The sequence below is a fragment of the Camellia sinensis genome, chromosome 5 (genome assembly GCF_055761805.1).
Source record: "Camellia sinensis isolate YWXY chromosome 5, ASM5576180v1, whole genome shotgun sequence".
NCBI lineage: Eukaryota > Viridiplantae > Streptophyta > Magnoliopsida > Ericales > Theaceae > Camellia > Camellia sinensis.
The window spans coordinates 8,843,661-8,858,843 of NC_138965.1; positions in this window are offsets into that span (position 1 = coordinate 8,843,661).

A 15,183-nucleotide genomic window follows, 5' to 3' on the forward strand; every position below is an offset into this window, starting at 1 on the left:
AAATTTTTTAGGCATTTATATATTTATCAAATTAATTTTTATCATGTGTTTGGATGATAATCATGTAATGGGTGATTGTTAGGTTTTTAATGTGTAATCGATATATTTAATATATGAAATATTTTTAGTTTTGGATCTGTTGATTTAATACATTAGTTTAATAATGATATCAAAGTTGTCGTCATATTTAACTTTTGAAAAAATAGAAACTAATTTAATGAAAATAAAAATAATTCTGAATTATACTAACGGTTCCTATAGTTTGGAACTTGTGTCATTTTGGTCCCTGATTTTTCAATTGTGACCCTGAATTTTGAATCTGGTTGGAAAATTATATTTTCACAGACTTGATTATCTCAATGCATATTTTTTTTCAATATCCACACTTATTAATTTATTTATTAATTAATTTCTCAATCCACACACTAAAAATTACAATTATATTCTTAACTCATAATTATGGTACATACCCCACTTAATTTTTCTTTCCACACACTTTTTGATTTACCCAACTTCCACGTCGGCAAAGCTACACGTGAAGATCTTTGAAGACCAAAGTCTAAAGTGAAATCAAGTAAAGATATTTTTTCTCCATTGATGAACTCCACGGAACACCGCCATTGAAATACCTACATCTTGATTACTAACAAGACTGCTCGACTTTGACAAGTTCCGAAGCATCATAAATCCAACTCCTTTCATGCATAAAGCCGATATCTCAAAAAGGACCGTAAACCCAACTCCTTTCATAACATTGCTACGTAAAATTCTCCATCTCAATTTGGTATAAAGCAGACACGGAAGCCAATATTTTAAATTGATTATATCTACTAATTAGTTAAAAAAAAAAAAAAAAAATTACTTAGCTTCCGCATAAAAGATACACATTGAATTTTTTTTTTATTCTTAAAAGATGTATATAAAGAATTTTTTATATAATATTATGGGTATTGGTAGATGTTTATTATGATCATTTTAATTTAGGACATAATTGTCATTAAATTAAAATTTCATTAAGTGTTTGTCCTGAGTTTAATTTAGAATATAATTGTCATTAAATTAAAATTTCGTTATGCGTGTGCCTCGAGTTAATTTCGTGTGTGAAAATAAAATTTCTCAATCTTGCCCCAAATAAGAATAATTAAAGATACCATTATTTAATTTTAAAGGCAAATTCGTCAATTTGATAAAAATAAACCAATTTGATAAAAATAAATGTCAAAAAATATTTTGAATTTTTAAAAATTATTTCTACCCACTAAAGATAAAATTATGAAAAATTAATAAATCTTTTAGACATTTATTTATTTATTTATTTTTATCAAATTAATTTTATTATGTGTTTGGATGATTATCATGTAATGGGTAGTTTTTATTTTCATTAAATTAGTTTCTATTTTTTCAAAAGTCAAATATGGCAATAACTTTAATATCATTATTAAACCAATCCATTAAACCAAAAAATCCAAAATTAAAAATATTTCATATATTAAAGGGTTTTTTTTTTTTAAGGTCTGTATTAAGATTTTATAACATAAAGGACATCAAATATTTTCATAATGTCTAAGGTCCCTCAAGTTAATCCAGAGAAAATTGGTCTAGAGAAAATTAGTCCAGAGAAAATTACTCCAGAGAAAATTCACGTCACAGAAAAAATTGGTCCAGAGAAATTTTGAAAATTTCTCCAGACAACGTAGCAACACTTTCTTCAAGCAACCTTTGCTCTTGTTGGAAATCCAGAGAAAGTTAAAAAAGAAGAGGTTGCCAAATTTCTCTGGACAACATTGAGGACTAGTTCAATCCAAATCAGAGAATTTCTCTGGATCAACCTAGAGAAATTTCAGGTCAAACCATAGAATTTCTCTGGACCAATCCAGAGAAAATTCAGTTTAAACCCGGGAGTTTCTCTGGACCAACCCAAAGAAATTTCAATTCAAACAAGAAAATTTCTCTTCACCAATCCAGAGAAATTTCAGTTCAAAGGAGAGAGAGAAGATCATTTCATTGAGTGAATAAGCAACAATAGCAACCTATATATATATATATATATTAAAATGTGTTTTTGTGCAAAGAGAAATCAATTAATGAAGAACATAGAATACAATCCTGAAAGAAGCTTTGAGAGTGTAGCACCACCAGATCTGTTTTTTCTGTCAAGGTTCAGCATCGTCGGAACATGGACGGCGTTGGTGATGGAATGATCAAGTTGGGGACTCTCACCACCAGACCCGATTGTCGTTTCAATTTGGACCCGCCCGAAGTCTCTGTTTTGTCTCCTGTCACTCGTCAGAAAGCCGCCGCCGCCACTAAACAGTTCATCGAGAATCACTACAAGAACTACCTCCAAAGGTTACAGGATCGTAAAGAAAGGTCCAATTCACTTCTCTCTCTCTCTCTCTACATATCTATGTATATGTGTAAGTGTTTGTTGTATTGTTGATGTTTATGGAGATGTGTTTGTTTGGATTAAGCGGCGAGAAATGTAAAGGAAAGCGCAAGACGCGAAGGTGTTGAGCGAAGAAGAAGAGGAGATGATGAGGGAATTGGAACGCAAAGAGAGAGAGAGAGAGAGAGGAAGTGCTGCTTTGCAGTAAGTCAAATTTCTCTAATATATGTTTAGGGACCTTAGATATCAAAAAATAATTTTGTGAATCTCTTCCATTACGAAAAGTGGGAGAGGGACCCTAGACTAATTTTTCCTATATTAAATATATCGATTACATATTAAAATCCTAACAACCACCCATTACATGATTATTATCTAAATACATAATAAAAATTAATTTAGTAAAAAAAAAATGTCTAAAAGATTTATCAATTTTACATAATTTTATCATTGGTAGGTGGAAATAATTTTTAAAATTTTAAAAATATTTTTTTGACATTTATTTTTGTCAAATTAGTTTATATTTTATCAAATTGGTGATTTTGCCCTTGAAATTAAGTAATGGTATCTTTAATTGTCCTTATTTGGAACAAGATTCAAAATTCAGGATCAAATGTGTCACAATTGAAAAATCAATGACCAAAGTGACACGAGCCCTAAACTATAGGGACTATTAGTATAATTCACCCTAAAAACAATCACTCATTACATGATCATTATTGTGATAACCCTGCTCTATATTATGCTAATTAATCTTAATTATGCTTATGATTATGAGCTTGATATGATTTTGAGTGCTAATTATATGATTATATGTGTTTCTCAAATTGTATATGTTCACTGTAGAAAAATCAGTTTGATTTTCTGCTATAAAATTCAATTGAAGGCCATAGAGGCGACATAAACTGAAATTGACTGTGTTTTTATGATTAGTGTGATTTTTAGAGTCTACAATGAGATTTAATTAAAAATTGATTCGGATCAAAATAATTAGATTCAATATGATTGAATTAGCACAATTACTTAGGCTTAATCAACTTGATTAGGCAAGCCTATATATAGGCCTCTATACACTTAAGTTATGTCATTTGAGCTCATTTTTCTTCCAACTTGGCTGAGATTACATTCTAGAGAGAGAGTGTGTGTGCGAATTTAGAGAGAGAAAGGAGTCATCCTAGAAGATTTTGCTAGAATATTCAAGAATTGGAAGAATTAGCTAAAAAACCAGCTAAAGTTTGAAGGGTTGAAGCCTTTAGGTGAGTAATTGAACATATTCATGAGTTTAAATTCATAGCCAAGTGAATTCAAAGAGAATATGAAGTTAAGAACAAGATTTGAGTTGGGAATGATGAAACTGAGACTAATATGTACATGCATGTAACAAATTGCTATGAATCTCCATGTTTGTGCATAAGACATGTTAAACAAGTTGAATTAGTAGTCATTTGAGACATGCATCCATGAATAATGAGATTATGAGGCTTAATTACATGTTTTGAAGATGATGAATTCATGTGAGGTCATACATGCATGAGTCTCAAAGTTATGAACATGGAATTGAATGATTTGAACTTGATTTTAGAAATTCGTTCATGATTTTGAATAATTGATTTTAAAATTTGAAGTATTTCCATGTCATATAATGTTTTCCATGTTTTTGTACCAAAAAATGTGAGTTTTGAGCTTTGGAATCAAGTTTTGAACTTCAAACACAGTTCTGGAAATTCCAAAATTTGACATGTTCGCTCGAGCGAGGAAAACATCGCTCGAGCGTAATATGCTAGCTCCCAGAAGTTTTGCAGACATTGATGTCCGCTCGAGCGGGAAGAGTTACGCTCGAGCGTTCACTCACATGTTTTGACTCTTGGCTCGAGTGACCAAAGTTATACTCGAGCGCAAAAATAAGCAACCAGTGCTTTTGCAGACCAAAGGGGTCCGCTCGAGCGAGAGAAGCTGCACTCGAGCGAAGAGCCCTGTTTCAGAAATTTTGAAAAGTTGTTTTATGTTTCGTTTTCCATTCTCTTTCATTTCTAAGCACTCTTAGGCATGCATTGAACATTGTAAATGAATTAAAGGACACGAAAGAAGCCTAAGAATGTTAAACAAACTAAAGAATGGATTGAATGGTATTATGACCCAATGTGTTGTGAATCATGTAGCGTCAAGTACAAGGACGAATCAAAAATCGGAACACAGTGAATAATATCTTAGCAAAGATATTTTCGTATACGCATTATTTTCCAAACGATGCCTATGTAGTAAGGTTCTAAACCTTTAAAGTGACAATATGAACGAGCGTTCTAATCACTCAATTTGGAATGAGATATACAAAGCTATCAATGTATGAGTATGAAATGGGCCAAAGGCCGTTCAGTATATTTAATGAGAATGTGAATTGGGCCTAAGGTTGTTCAGTATATTTAATGAGAATGTGAATTGGGCCTAAGGCCATTCTGTATGATTATTAAATGGGCCGAAGGCCGTTCGGGATAAGGAAAAGATATGGACCTAAGGTCGTTCTAGATATAAGAATGAATATGATCATAGATTTGAATGTGTGCACACAATAAATGTGTGTATAAATTGGATCTAAGGTCGTTCTGTAAGTATTGGACCTAAGGTCGTTTAGTGTGTAATGGACCCAAGGTCATTTTGCCTATAATGGACCCAAGGTCATTCTGTATGAGACATGGATCCAAGGTCGTTTTGTACTTGGGATATGATGTAAAGGACCTGAAATCGTTTTGCTTTAACATCGAGCACTAAGCGTAATGATGAACTGTGATTATAAGAATCTTATTCATGAACTCCTTTGTTTTGGTATTATTCACTAGGCGTTAGCTCACTACTTATATTTATGTATGTAGGTGAGTAGCGGGATGTCCAGCCCCAGCCCCAGTGAGCAATGAAAAATCAAGTTTTGAGAGATCAACCAAGGTAGCTTCATGCAAAAGGCCTTACTTTTAATTTAATTGTCCTTTGATCTTTTGTTTTTGATCTTTTGTGGTCATATATGACCAACTCTGTGTATAACCTTGGCTTTTATTAATACTGGCTTTGAATGATCCTAGACGTAAGTATTACATACTTAATATGAATGTTCATATGGTGTGAGTTATTATATGAATATGAAAATGTTTTGGTTCAGCCATGTATGCACAGCTTATTGGACTGTCTATGTAAATTTTGCTTCCGCAATTTGGCCCCCTATTATTAAATATGACTCAATTTCTGACTGAGGCCATAGATAATCTTGTGATTACTGGCCAGTTATGACTCTGATCCATAGGGGCGGGTTTGGGTCATGACAGTTATTCATCCAAACACATAATAAAAATTAATTTAATAAATAAATAAATGTCAAAAAAAATTATTAATTTTACATAATTTTATCTTTAGTGGGTAGAAATAATTTTTAAAAATTTTAAAATATTTTTTTGACATTTATTTTTGTATTAGTTTAAATTTTATTAAATTGATGACTTTGTCCTTGAAATAGAGCAATGGTATCTTCAATTATCCTTATTTAGAATAAGATTCAAAATTTAAGATCAAATATGTCACAATTGAAAAGTTAGAGGACCAAAGTGACACAAGGTCCAAACTATAGGGACCATTAGTGTAATTTGCCCAATTTGAAATGAATGAAATTCAAAAAAGAATTTTTTATGATGGAATTTGAAAAGATAAATCTCTTGAAATTTTTTTTTAAAAAAAAAAAAAAAAAACTTCTCCGGAGTGTGTCACCTAAGCCCGTAAAGTGCACTTTGCATTTTGTTTCAATAATTTTATAAAAAAGTATATTTATTATTTTTTTGAAAAAAAATTGGTGAACTTAATAATTGTAATTGTAACATTTTTATTTTATTGCATTTGTCTCTATAAAATATAAAAGCGCTCGAGTCATAAATCTAAATTTGAATTTTGTTTGCCCGCAAGTCCAGCCGCTAATTTACATTGCCATAAAGATACGACATTCCCAAAATACTCATTATGGTCATTTGTATTTACAAAAAAACCACCTATATAATACTTCCGCGCACAAAAAGTACTTTCCTTTCTACCTGTGCCTCTCTCTCTTTCTCTGTGCAATTTTCAAAAGCAACCGTTTGAGTTAGGGTTTCTTCATTTAAGTTAGGATTTCTCCCTAACTGTTAAACAATCAGCATGCAAACACACAAAAAGTACAAAATCATCTATGAAATTCTTATTATTTTGCTTCATTATATAGAAAATTAAAAAAAATAATTACACATCTGTAGCATTATCACTATCATCTTCAGAAGAGTGCTCGTTGCTCTCACTCTTCGAAGATAATGGAGTACGTTCCTCCATGTCATTATTGTCCTACTTCAAGTTGTCATTGATTAACCAATCGATATTTATTTTTATCACACTGACTTGAGCCTCCATTCTAGATAAACGCTCATCTAGTTGATCGAGCTTTTTGAAAATTGAATCAATTATTTTCGCATAATCGGCTATTTTCTAAATCAATATTGTTTAGTTCTAATTGTGTACATTTTAATTGGAAGAAATGCCTATTTATAACTCAACAGATGCATAAAGAATTTCAAAAGTCTCCAACAACTTAAATGCTCTTACTATCTCACTCATTGTATCTGCCTAAAATATTGTTTTAGGAGTTGAATTCGACACTTGTATCTTTGCAATATTAATGTGAAAATATTGGAACAAATAACTAGTTGTAATTCAACAATAAATAGTTTAAATAGATAAATATAAAATTTCAATGGACATTCACTTACAGATAACAATTGTTATTTTAACCGATATCAATTTAAACAGATAATTATTTTTTGATATATGTCCATTATAATGGCTATCAATACAAAATCCATTAAAAAAAATACAACAGATAAAAAATCAAAAGTTGAAACAGATAAATATAAATTTCAATGGATATACACTTACAGATATAACTTCCAACAAATAACTTCTTGGTTATATGTCCTACAAGTGTTACCTGCTGAAATTTGCATGGACATTTGTATATGTAAGGACTATATAACTTGGTATAAGAGGGGAAAATATCTGATTCATTGTATCTGCCCATTGCTCCAATTATTGAATTGGATATGTGTATTTATGTGCCACTATTTTAACATATAACAATTTAAACACATAATTATTTTTTGATATATGTGCATTATAATGGCTATGAATACAAAATCCATTAAAAAAAAAATACAATAGATAAAAATTAAAAAACTTAATTAGATAAATATAAATTTCAATGGAACTACACTTACATGTATAACTCGAAACAAATAACTTCTTAGCTATATCTCCTACAACTGCTATCTGCTGGAATTTGAATGGACATTTCCATATATAGCAACTACACTAATCTGTTTATATTTTTATCTGTTAAAAATTTTGAAATTTTAGATAACAGATAAAATTAGTAAGTTATATGTTGGAAGTTACTACTGCTGAAACTTATTACACACTAATCAAATTTGAAGTTTTTATCTATTGGATTCTTGACTTTCTTTCTCCTTACATTTGTTTCTTGTTATTTACAACAACTTTCTTTTTCAACATGAATACCATGAAAAGAAAAACCACACAATCACCATGGGAAAACTACAACTTGCGTGCAAAGAAAAAACAATCTACCAGCCAAGATGATACACATGTACATTCAAGTACAGAACAAGAACACCTGGTAGTTGTTCCTACAAAGCAAAAGACACCTATCCATACCCAGCCATAAACACAACCAGACCCAATTTCTCAAACCCCAACAAAAGAAATAAGAACTTACCAATTTCATCAGCCAAAGAAAGTTCCCACATCGAATACAAGCAAAAAATACAAACCCTAATATAGATCCAACATACTTGCTGTCATCAGAATACTTAGCAAGATCATACTGAAAGAAGTGTCACAAGGATGTGTTAAAGAAAACACCATTCTGGCCATTTTTTAAAACAATATGGAGAACCACACCGAACCAAATAAATAAAAAGAATAAACATGATGTATCTGACATAATTCAGACTTATGACCTTGTCACACAGAAATTCCAAATTGGTGAAGTGAATATGGTGTTTACAAGCTTGGATATGTGGCATAACTAAAGGGTTACAACCAATCACAACCAAAAGTGAAACAAGTAAGGCTATCCAGAGCAACACTAGGCTGTTCCAAATATTTTCAAAACGTATCACCAAGACAATCATTGAGGATGAAATTGAAAAAACAATCAAAAGACAACAGCAAGAAGATTATGAAGATGTTTCCAAGCTGCTGTGCATGCATGCCTTTGTGACTGTTTTCTTCTATAGTATCACACACATCCTTCCAAGGCATTACATCCAATATGTGGATAACATAGAAGAAATGGGAAAGTACGTGTAATGTGATGTAATAAGGAAAAAGTTGATGGCTTCAATACAAAAGAAGCACAAAACACCAGAAGCTGTTCATGGTTGTGTAATTGCCCTTCTTGTAAGTACTTCTAGAAAACACTTATCGCAATACATTTTTTTTTATCACACTCAGTTTTCACATTCTTACCAAATATTCTTGTCACTTGGACTTTATTCAATAGTACTGGTATTGTGAGCACACATCAATATTGAAGCCAGAGTCAACAAATAATTTCCCTCAAAACACGAAGTGAAATCTGTAATAGCTTGCAACAAAAATGTATCAACATCCAATTCATACATTAACAGCAATCCAGGTATGTACAAAAAAATTTATTTGTATTACACAAATAAAATATCTTTTAAAATTTTCTAATTTTTACTTGTTGCAAAGCATTATTTGTGTAAATGAATATCTACTTTTGTTAAGTTATCTTTTGAAACTTATTATGAAGTCATCACATCCAACTTCATCTATCTATTTCTATATTGATCTCTTGAAAGTTATTTTTTTTCTTCCTATCTGTTAAAAGGACATTTTACATTATGATTTTTATCTGTTGGAATAGATTATTGACTTTGTTTAAAAGTGTTACCTGTCAAACTAATATTATACTTGTCTAAAGTTATCTGTTGAAATTTATTATGTAGTAATTGCATTGAAAAAACTTCATCTATCTGTTCAAAAGTGTTTATACACTAATCTATTGAAAATTATCTTTTGGTTTCTATCTGTCCAAAATGGGTTATCTATTCAATAAACTTTTCATATTCTGATTTGCATCTTTTTTAATGGATTGTCATTTTTACCTATTAGAATAGATTGTTCAGCTTGTTTAAAAGAGTTATATAACAAATTTCTTTTTATAAATCATTTCAAAGAACACATGTAACTACAACTTAACAACCTTTTTTACTACATAGATATTTTACAACGAGTTTCAAATGACAGAGTCTGAAATTCAAAAACTTGGACAAGCAAGCCAAATGGCACAAAGTGTCACTTCAAGTCTTCCATTAAATGAAGAGACTAGTCTGTTGACAAGTCCAATCACACAGATACATAATTTGAAAGCCCAAGTTACATATGGGTCAGATATCATACTAAATTAACAGACTCACATCCTTGTTGAAACAGAACACCAAACTTGTGAAGAGCCTGAATTTGAAACATCATCCAGAGCACACCACATTTTGACACAAACAATCCTGTCATATGAAGATAGTGGCAACCTCAATACATTGTGTCAAACAATCTTCAGCTCACAATGTATATTCCACACTACAATTGACTCTAGAAAGGTCCATGAGACCATTTTCTCGAACATTCAGCAAGATATCAGAAAAGAGAACAACACATTGCACAATGAATTGGCAATGAAGGAATTATAAAATCAATTGGCAATGATGGAATCCGTTTCTCTGCAGAAGATAGACAAGCTAAACATTGAGCTAGAGCAGCACTTGAACAAATCAATGGAACATGTTACAGAACTAGAGAAACAAAACTCTGAAAAGGAAAGTAAACGACTGAGAAGGTGATGGAACATGTAACAACCCTGATCTGTAATTAACTATTAATCTGTAATTAAGAATGCTAACTAAGTGTTTAGAATGAATTATGTGCTAATTATGTATTTTGTATGTTATTTGGCTTTCTACCTGTTACTCGTAGAAATATTTGTTTGGAATTTTGCTTTGATTTGAAAATTGAAAGCCTTATTGGACTCCGAAACCGAAATTGGTTACATCATTATGTTATTTGGAATTTTTAGAATCATATGGCAAATTTTGTTAAAAACTGATTTAGTTTAATCAACTAAGTTGTGTTTGGTTGGTCAACTATTTTAATTATTGTATTAAGCCACTAAAACTATATAAACATGAGCTTTAAGCTCATTTGAGCTCATCTTTGTCCATTGTTGAGTGCAAAAATTTGAGATTGTATTCTAGAGAGAGAGTGAGTTCACCTTTAGAGAGAGAAAGCTAAAAAATTTGAAAGATTAAGGCTTGATTCTTGAAGATTAATAAGAGAAGCTCCAAGATTTGCAAGAATTTGGCATATTCAAGACTCTAGGTGAGAATTCAAGACTTAACTATGAGCTTAAGCCATCAATTAGATCAATTCAAGAGGAATTTGTGATTATGTGCAAGAATTGAACTAAAGATGATGAATTTAGAGTCAATTCATACATGCATGCTTAGTTTTGTTTAATTTCATCATTTTGAACATGACTCATGTCATCCATGTTGAATTTAGAAGATGAATTGTACATGCATGCATAATTCACAAAGCTTTGGGAGTGAATTTCATGTTTTATGACCTTTGGAAAAAGAATTTGAAGAAACTCTACAGGCATACATGATTTTGCCATGTTTTTCCATTCTTGAGTTTGATATTGATTTGGAAGCTAATTTATACATGCATAATTGATTTCTAAAAGCTTCAAGAGTTCTACTTCATGAATTATATTGTTTTGAAACTTAAACCCATGTTTTAAAGAGGATAAGGGGTTGAAAATCTTGCATGCATGAAAGTTTTGAGCTTTGATTTAGTAAATTGACCTTTAATTCATGCTTTTAAAGAAGTTTCTAAGTATTATCCAAGTGTTTTCATGAGTTTGGAATGGCCATGCAAGCTTCTACAAGTTATAAGACATTTTTGGATCCCGAACTTTGTGTTTTAAAACCCAAAAAATTCACACTTGACTCGAATGACCAAGTCGTGGCTCGAGCCAACATTGCAAGCTCCCAGTATTTTGAACTCTGGAAAAGCTGGCTCGAGCGACCAAATGTTGGCGCGAGCGAGCTCAGTTTTTTCCTTCAGTTGGCTCTAGCGACGAAAAGTTGGCTCTGGCCAATAGCTTATTTTCAGCATGTTTTCAAAAGATGTTTTAAGTACATATCTTTGCTCACATCTCTTTTCGGGCATTCTTAGACATGATTTATGAGCCATTAAGGATTAATAAGCTAAGAAACATCATACATAAGTGTAGAAACCCCATTTTTGACTGCCCTTAAGACTTAAGCAGCACTGATTGATCACTCGATGATGAAAGTTACGTTGTACAAATGTTCGATTTCTTCAGCAAGAAGAGCTTCTAAATCCCAACCTTACACCCTATTTTGGACCAAAACTATTTTGGATAGAAACTTTTTTTAGACCTTAAAACTCTCTCTTTCAAAATATTTTTGAAAATGTTTCTACGATGTTCTGAGGCTTGCATTTTGTTAAAAATTACACTTTTCAATAAACCGAGCAAGGACAAAGTGGAAATAAATGGAAGAGAGGTGAAATCTTTGAAAAAAATCTTTAAAACCTCTTGTTTATAGGTTTGGAGTTGAAGAAAATTAGAGGAGAGGGAAGAAAACTAGTTGGGGAATTGTTGGGCATGAAACCGTTGAGAGAAAATTGAGCAGCCTCACTAAATCAGGCCTATCCTTTTGTGCACTTGGACCTTAGTTATGAGGCCACCATCATTAGAAAGTGGACTTCTAGGACTTGATTTTAGCCCCAAGAATCTCCTAAAGCCGAGTTCGGATGAGGGAGATATGGCTGTTTGAAGTTAGGGAGATATGGCTGTTTGAAATTAGGCATCAATCCGATTAAGACAAAACTGAGGAACCTTCACTAAAATAGTCATATCTTTTTCCACACTTAGAATTTAGATTTGAGGCTGCCACTATTGGAAACTTGACTTCCGGGGCTTCAATTTAGACTCAAGAATGACCTGAATGAGATATGCCCATTTGAAGTTGGGCCTGGAAGCAGATTTCTCTTGTGGCCGATAAGTAGCCGGCAATCACCATTTATGGTTGGCCAGCCACCGCTTCTGGCCTGCCGGCTACCACTTCTGGTATGCCGGCCACCTGTCAGCCACTAATGTCTATGCCGGCCACAAGCCTGCCGCTGGTGACCAAAACAGTTTTTTTGCAGATATTTTCTTCCAATTGTTTCCACACTGCTCTAGCTGTTTCTGAATAGATATTTTTGACCAAAGCTCATGGTTTCTATATATACATGACATATCTTTCATATTTCAAGGTTAGAAAAGTTTGGGAGTTAAAATTCTCTCTCTCTCCATGATTCTCTCTCTCTTTTGCAACTTGCATAGCCTATGCCCAAACACTCTAAACCAAACCTAGAGAACTTCTCACTGAGATGATTTGAGTTTGAATTTGAGCTCTTGAAGCACTTGAGAGTGTGAAATTGGTGTTTTTTGACTTGAGGGTTCATTCCTCTTCGAGAGGTATACTTTCTCTTGCCTTTGTACCATCTTTACACCACTTGTTTTCCATATTTTCATGTTGTTTTTAAGCTCTTTAAAAACTATTTTTTATGGGATGAAGCTTGTGGTTTAAGGCTATTAAAGGTAGAGGGGTTGACCACCCTTCTTTGCACCTTGTTTCCTAAGACTTTACACTTTTGTTTCCTATTCTTTCATCAACTTCTTTTGAGATTTTTATCACTGATTTTTAGAGGTTTTTAGAGTCTAAAAAAGTGATTTTGAAGTCCAAAAAATGGAGGGGTTAGCCACCCCTCCTTTGGCTTGTTTACTAGCTTAAATTTCCATGTTTTAGCTTATTGTTTTAGCTACTTTTTGTCTTCATTTCAGCACTTTTTTGTACTATTTTTGGGCTGTATAAACTCTGTATTTTTTGGGCTGAAACTTCTAGTTTAATGCCAATAAAGGTTGAGGGGTGGTTCACCTTTCTTTGTACCTTGTTTTGGAGGCATTTGCCCTTGTGTTTCCCACCCTTTTACTATCTTTTTCTAAACTTTTAAACACTATTTTTTAGAGTTATTTCAATAGCTAAAATCATGTTTTGAAGTCCAAAAATGGAGGGGGTAGCTTCCCCTTCTTGTGTTTTGTTTACTAGCCTAGCATGCTCTATGTTTTAGCCTATTATTCTAACTTTTGTTAGCTCATTTCCAGCATGTTTTAGCCTCTGATTTGGACTATTTTAACTCTGTTTTGGGTTCGTTAAGTCATTTGAGCTTTGTTTTGCATAGTTGTAGTTTAATAGTCCTCACAAGATTGGTGTTTTAAGCGTTTAGGCACCATTTGTTTGAGTTGATAACATGTTTTTAGTACTTTTCATGCTTAATTTCAGATAGCACAATCTTTGCAACCTCTCTCATTTTGCAATTTTTTGTTTGCTTGGAGGGTTGTTTCGACCTTAGGATTGTTTGAGCTTGATATTGAGGTCCATGGTTAATGGTTTAGTCCTCTTTTGAGGGTTCATTACCAACGGCATGACACTTTTCTCTTGCCTTAAACTACCCATTGTTTGACATTTCCTTCTCTTTTAGAGGACTTACTCACCAATGGACTTAATTAGTTAAATGATGGAATGGTAAATTAAAATGAGTAAAGAAAAATGAAAACTAAAATCGTGTAAAGATTTGGTTGTGTTTTGGTGTGTTCCAATCGGATGTTAATTTGAACACAAGGAAAATTGGAACATTTCATACTCAAAGTGATGAAATATGTCAAGTTTCCTAGGTCATCATTTCCCTTGATCTTCCCTGAAAGGGAGGTGATTTGTGTCTTGGTTGGTTGCATTTATCAAGATTGCACACTTGGTCTATGAGCCATCATGCAATGAAATTGCTTGAGTTGATGGTTTGTAAACCAAGGTTTGTTTCCCTTTAATTTGTACATGAAAAGGGGGTGAATTGTGGAAACAATCCTTGAAAATACCCTGCATATGCTCTGTTTGTCCTCTGTTGCAGCAAGATGAACCAGTGCATCAGTGGTTGGCAGGCCACCATCCATGGCGGGCAGGCCACTTTCATGGCTGGCAGGTGGTCCGACAATCTTCACCAGTGGCCAACTAGCCACTGATGCAAATCTCAGCAGAGTGTTGGTAAGGTGGAGCAAAGTTGTTCTGGAAATGTCCAACTGTACAAATAGAGGCATTCGGGAGGAAAACAAAGGTCTTTTTGGGTGGAAACTGAGCATGCGCGTGCATATCTCTCATTTCCCTACGCGGAATAGTTAATTACTTAGTTTAATTATTAGTTGCAATTGTCTTTAATTAGTTAGTGAACTAATTAGTTCATTTGTTGTTGTAATAATTAGTTAAGTAGTTTAACTAGTTATTCATTTTGGTTTGTAATAATTAGCTTAATTAACTTAGCTTAGTAATTTATTTGGACTCTCCTTCGTGAGAGCGCAATGTTGTAATAATGAGTATGTCTTCAAACCTCGCATCTTTCTTCATTTTATTTACCAGCTTATGATGTTTAGATTAGGGGCATCGTGTTTCAATTAGCATTCTCATGCTTGCATCCATTCATCTTATATTGTATGTATCGAGGCTCGGTTCATCATTCTAACTGCATTGTCATTTCAATACTTCTTTGAATACGTGCTTAGAACACATATTATCAAA